Source organism: Jaculus jaculus, chromosome 1 (assembly GCF_020740685.1).
Source record: "Jaculus jaculus isolate mJacJac1 chromosome 1, mJacJac1.mat.Y.cur, whole genome shotgun sequence".
Taxonomy (NCBI): Eukaryota; Metazoa; Chordata; class Mammalia; order Rodentia; family Dipodidae; genus Jaculus; species Jaculus jaculus.
In genome coordinates, this window is record NC_059102.1 from 95,813,521 (window position 1) to 95,819,984 (window position 6,464).

At 41.2% G+C, this 6,464-nt stretch overlaps 1 protein-coding gene across 3 annotated transcripts in view; it reads left to right on the forward strand.

The window, feature by feature from the left end:
- The window catches only part of Ift74 (intraflagellar transport 74), a 118,822-nt gene that overhangs the window by 30,652 nt on the left and 81,706 nt on the right, over positions 1 to 6,464 (forward strand). The window lies entirely within an intron of this gene.

Sequence of the window (6,464 nt, forward strand, 5' to 3'; positions counted from 1 at the left end):
TTAAGATACATGAATGTTTTTGTATCTACTACATATAATTATAATCTAGGCTTTTAGCTAATTTTAATTATATTTTAGTTCCAGTCTAATGGAAAATGTTACTAGTCAGTAGGCTATATACATTATCTTTTACTATTGATAATGATTGAATTAGTATTCTATATACTATCTCTAGGTTCTAAGTATGTCTTCATGTACAACTCATCTATAAGGACTAGATACCAACTGTTTGACTTTGACAATTAAGTGTAAGAGTGGCAGTAATGTATAATGAGATAATAAGTTGATGTGCTATAGCTAAATTTTTAAAATTAATTTATTTGTTAGCATGTGTGTATATGTGTGTTTATGAATGGGCAAGGGTTTCTTGCACCTCAAATGCCGGATGCTTGTGCTGTTTTCGTCTGCCTTACATGGGCAGCTTGGGAATTGACTGGGGGCCTACAGACTTTGCAGGCAAGAGCCTTTAACTGCTGAACCACCCTTCCAGCCCATAATTATTTTTATCAATTTTTGATCCTTACTAAAATAATATAGCAACATAAACTTAGAAGGTGACCTACATTGTATAAACATGCATACAGCATATTTTGTTCTAGAAGTTTTACTATGAATGTCCTAGAGAGCAAGTATAATTATTATGCAAAATTATTGAAATTTAATACCAAATATATTGCTGTGTTACTTCTTTATAAAACAAGTAACACTTGTTCGGTATTAATCCCAGCACTCAGGAGGCAAAGGTAGGAGGATCTCCATGAGTTTGAGACTAGTCTTGGATTATAGAACTGAATTCCAGGTCAGCCTGGCATAGAACAACAAAAATTAACACTTGGCTGGGTGTGGTGGCACAAGCCTTTAATCCCAGCACTTGGGAGGCAGAGGTAGGAGGATCACCGAGAGTTCGAGGCCACCCTGAGAATACATAGTGAATTCCAGGTCAGCCTGAGCTAGATTGAGACTCTACCTTGCAAAACCAAAAAAAAAAAAAATTTAACACTTGATCAAGACTAGGATGTAGGATGTTAAAATACATTGATGGATAAACATAATTCCTCTATTGATTAAAAAACAAGGGAATCTCTTTTCCCGCTATCATTCATTTAATGCTTTCTTAAAAACTGAAAATATTGGTAGTTTTTTTCTATTACCTAAAGAAGCTTGGAGACCAAGCTCTTCTTTCTTCCCTCTCTCCTTTCCTCCTTCCATGTCTTTTCTTCTTTCCTGCTTTAAAGCCATTTAGCAAATATATCATTTATTGTACACAAGATACCATTTTTTGCTATGTGTGCTTACGTGTTTGTATATGACTGCAGGTACACATGTGGCACAGCATGCACATGGAGGTCAGAGGACAACCGCTGGGGTTGGCCCTTTCCTTCCATCTTGTTTGAGGCAGTGTCTCATGTTCAGGGCTGTGTTCGCCAGATTTATTTCATACGTTTTCAGATGAGCAACATGTCAATAACATTGTTTATATGAAGGGACTAGGAAATGCCATAGCCTGAGAAAGCAGATGGGAAAAACTTCATTTTTGTTCCTTATTCTAGTACCACCATTTAGTGTGGTTGGATCCTCTGGTTGGTTGTGAAAAAATTTTTCATAATAAAGCTGGCTGTAATGGACAGCCTCAGTTTATAACTTGTACAGTGTTCAAACCCCTCACTTTAAATATATTTTTTTAATTATTTATTTATTTATTTGAGAGCAACAGACACAGAGAGAAAGACAGATAGAGGGAGAGAGAGAGAATGGGCGCGCCAGGGCGTCCAGCCTCTGCAAACGAACTCCAGACGCGTGCGCCCCCTTGTGCATCTGGCTAACGTGGGACCTGGGGAACCAAGCCTCAAACTGGGGTCCTTAGGCTTCATAGGCAAGTGCTTAACCGCTAAGCCATTTCTCCAGCCCAAACCCCTCACTTTAATTCAGGTCATGTGTCTGAATTGAGTTTCTACTAATTTTGATATGTGCACTTGCTAGTTTGGTCAAGATTATTTGTCCTTTACAAACATTTTTTTTTTCCTTTTAAAAAATACTTTATTATTTGGAAGTGGATGGGGAGGGAGAGAAAGGAGGGAGAAAGAAAATAGACACATCAGTATCTCTTTTTCTTTTTCTTTTTCAAGGTAGGGTCTCACTGTAGCCCAGGCTGACCTGGAATTCACTATGTAGTCTCAGGGTGGCCTCCAACTCATGGTTATCCTCCTGCCTCTGCCTCCCAAGTGCTGGGATTAAAGGCTTGCACCACCACGCCTGGCTATACCAGCATCTCTTGCCACTGCAAATAAACTCCAGGTGTGTGCACCACTTTGTGCATCTGGCTTTATTGGGGAATCAAGCCCAGGCTGGCAGGGATTGCAAGCAAGTGCCTTTAACCACTGAGCAATCTCTCCAGCCTCTCAATTTAGTTTTAGTCTTGTCTGAGGCTCCTTTAGGGGTTGATTTGTGTCCTCTTAAGAATGTATGTTGAGGTCCTATTTTCCTATAATTCACACTGTATTTTATTTTGAAAACAAACCAAGAAATGCCAAAGGCTTTCTTGTGGGAAGCTAAGAGGGAAGTGAGAAACAGTTCCTGTTCTGGGACCTTCAGAAGGTGCAAGGCCTTGCTAATCCTGTCATTTTGTATTTCTGGTCTCTAGCACTGAGAGAATTAGTTTTATTAGCTTAGGTCACCCAGTTGTGGTATGTTGTTATAGTCCTAGGAAATTGCCATTCCTCTGTGGTTTGGTTCAGGTGTCCCCCATAAACTTAAGTGTTCTGAATGCTGGTCTCCCCAGCTGATGGCAATTGGAAATTGAAGCTTCCTGGAGGGAGTGTATTGGTGGGCTTATGGGTATTACAGCCAGTTTCCACTTTATGTTGGCCAGGGGGGTTATGTCTATCCTCCACTCATGCCATCATTTTCCCCTATGGAGCTTCTCCTTGAGTCTATAAGCCAAAAAATCCCATTCCTCCCCCCTCCCCCCCAAAGCTGCTCTTGGTCCAGTGATTTCTGTCAGCAATGTGAACCTAACTGCCACACCTCCTTCCAGCAATGACAAACTATACTGGTGGTAAAATATAACAAATAGCAAGCTTGAGTTAGAAATGGCACAGTGGGGGCTGGAGAGATTGCTTAGCTGTTAAGTGCTTGCCTATGAAGCCTGAGGACCCCGTTCGAGACTTCATTCCTCAGGACCCACGTGAGCCAGATGCACAATGGGGCGCATGCATCTGGAGTTTGTTTGCAGTGGCTGGAGGCCCTGGCGCGCCCATTCTCTCTCTCTCTCTCTCTGTCTGCGTCTTTCTCTCTGTTTGTTGCTCTCAAATACATAAATAAAAATAAACAAACAAAAATTTTTTAAAAATGGCACAGTGGCTTAATTCTCAGAACCCCACATGGGTTTCTGAGACATCCATTCCCACAGGAACACGCTGTCTCCTACTATGGCCAGAGACAGGTCTGTTTATTCAGATACATCCCAGGAAGCTCTGTATCTCCTGGGGTATGCACACACATGATATGTGTGTCACTCCCCTCCCTCATGTGTTTGTTCCTGCATTTGGTTTTCTAGTGTTTCCAGGTTTGTAGTAAAAGTTTCAGCATGGTTTTTTCTTTTTCTTTTTTACTCTCTCCAGTGTGTTCTGAGGCAGATGTTTTGCTTATTTAACCTCAGGGAGTGTGTTCAAGCTTCAGGAGAACCATACACTCATCTTAGAATTGCTGATACTCTTGTAGGGAGTGTTGTTTCTTGTTAGAAAGTTGAGAGGGTAGAGAGTGAACCTCAGGAGTATGTCCAAGGCTTTCCTGAAGAATCAGTCAGAAAGGCTTGTCCTAGGGTTTCAGGGGTGGTGAGTGAGGTAGGCTTGTCCTGGGGTTTCAGGGATAGTGAGTGAGGCAGGCTTGTCCTTTGGGGTTTCGGAGATGGTGAGTGAGGCAGGCAGAGACAGTGCTACTACTGGGTGAGGAAGAGCCTCTTACAGAGTGATGTGGAATTCACCAGAAGCTGTTTTATGTTTATTATGAACTGGCTTTATAAATAAGCTTGTTGCCTCTGTGTGTAAGGTCCTCCCATCTAAACTTTGAACAGTATAGGTAACAAAAAACTTCCTTCCTTCAACTATATCCACCTGGGCATTTAGCACAACAACCGAACAAAGGGGGATAGGTCCACATGGTCACGGGGCTTGCTGGCCTAGCCCCAAGTGCACGCAGGCGCACACAAGCTGTGCAGCCCCTTAAGCATGCTCCTCCTTTACAAACATTTTATAGGCATATTTATAGTTTATTTTTCTTCACATATTTATTGACTACCCAGTAGTAATAAGTGGCTGTTGAAGGGATATTGGCAATGTCTTAGTGGGTAAAGTGCTTATCTCACAAGCCCAAGGACCTGAGTTTGAATTCTGAGCACCCATGTTCAAGTGAGTTGTGGCAGTGTATGGCTGTAATCCCAGCAGTAGGGAGGTGGCAGAGGGTAGTATCCCTAGGGCTAGCTGAATCTGTGAGCTCTAGGTTCATTGTAAGACTGTCTCAAAAAATAATGTGGAAAGCTGACGATCACAGACGAGATCTCTCAGACAAAATTGTCTGATTTGCCTTGCGAGTGGTTACTCCAAATATAGAATCACCCAGCCCAAAGGGGTACTCGTGTTTTAGGAAAGGCACATATCTTTATTTTTAAGGGTATAGGTAAAGGTTCAAATAGCTAAATAATCAAATAGCTAATTAAAGAACTTAAAGTGAGTACATCTCATGGGAGGCATATCTATCTACTGTTAAGGTTGTAGGTAAGAGGTAGGTAACTAATTAGGGAGCTTAAAAAGAATATACCTGGGGATTGTTTCTAAAAGCTATTCGTCAAAGGAGTTTATATTTGAAAAAGAATAGACTTATCCTGTCTAAAGAGAAGACAGAGAGGAGTTAGAGTTAGGGCTGCTGGTCTTGCATGGAGAGGAGGCAGAAAAATTATAGCCAATATGTCAACCTTGTTCAAAGAACAGATCAGCAGAGAATATATGAAGATAGCATATATAAGATTAATCATATGTACTATTTCTGGGGATTGACACTGTGTCAGCAAGGCAGGTATAGAGTAGGTTAAAAGTTCAACTTTGAGTCCTAGCAGAGAATATACTTAAGGTTGACTTTTGGCCTACACACACACACACACACACACACACACACACACACACACACACGCGCGCGCGCACACGCATAAACACATCTACATATACTATACATACACACAAAAGAGGCTGTTGAGTGTAAAAGAAGTAATCTTTACTCATTTATAATTATATTTCATATGATATTACATTTCTCAGTTGTTAATGTTTACATCTTTTTTTTTTTTTTTTTTTTTTTTTTTTTTTTTAAAATTCTTTATTCATTTATTTGAGAGAAAGAGAGAATAGACACACCAGAACCTCCAGGCGCTACAAATGAACTCTGGATGCGTGCACCACCTTGTGCATCTGGCTTATATGGGTCCTGAGGAATCGAACCTAGGTCCTTTGGCTTTGCAGGCTAGCGCCTTAACTGCCAAGCCATCCCTCCAGCCCAATGTTTACATCTTATATAATCAGGAAATGCTATTTTGGCAGAATGATAAATAAGAAAAATAATTAAAATTGTGACTTAAAACAGTGTATAATTGATAAGATTAGATGTATAGTCATATCCTTCATGTTACTTTAAGTACAATCAAATATGCATTACAAACATGAGTTCTTTTTTACATGGTACATAATAGCAGTTCTTTTTTTTTTTTTCAAGGTAGGGTCTCACTCTGGCCCAGGCTGACCTGGAATTCACTATGTAGTCTCAGGGTAGCCTCAAACTCATGGCGATCCTTCTACCTCTGCCTCCCGAGTGCTGGGATTAAAGGCGTGCGCCACCACACCCGGCTTAATAGCAGTTCTTACTTTCTTTAATGAACATTTCACCTGAAGTTACTGTTAAATGACTTTTTTTTTTTCTGAGGTAGGGTCTCACTCTAGCCTAGGCTGACCTGGAATTCACTATGTAGTCTCAGGGTGATCTCAAAATCACGACAATCCTCCTACCTCTGCTCCCTGAGCACTGGGATTAAAGGTGTATGGCACCGTGTCCAGCTATTAAATAACTTTTAAAAATGCTGAATTTGGTGGCACACACCTTTAATCTTAGCACTTGGGAGACAGAAGTAGGAGGATCAGGGCTGGAGAGATAGCTTAGTGGTTAAGCGCTTGCCTTTGAAGCCTAAGGACCCCGGTTCGAGGCTCGGTTCCCCAGGTCCCACGTTAGCCAGATGCACAAGGGGGCGCATGCGTCTGGAGTTCGTTTGCAGAGGCTGGAAGCCCTGGCACGCACATTCTCTCTCTCTCCCTCTATCTGTCTTTCTCTCTGTGTCTGCCGCTCTCAAATAAATAAATAAATAAATAATTAAAAAAAAAAAAGAAGTAGGAGGATCATTGTAAGTTTGAGGCCAGCCTGGAACT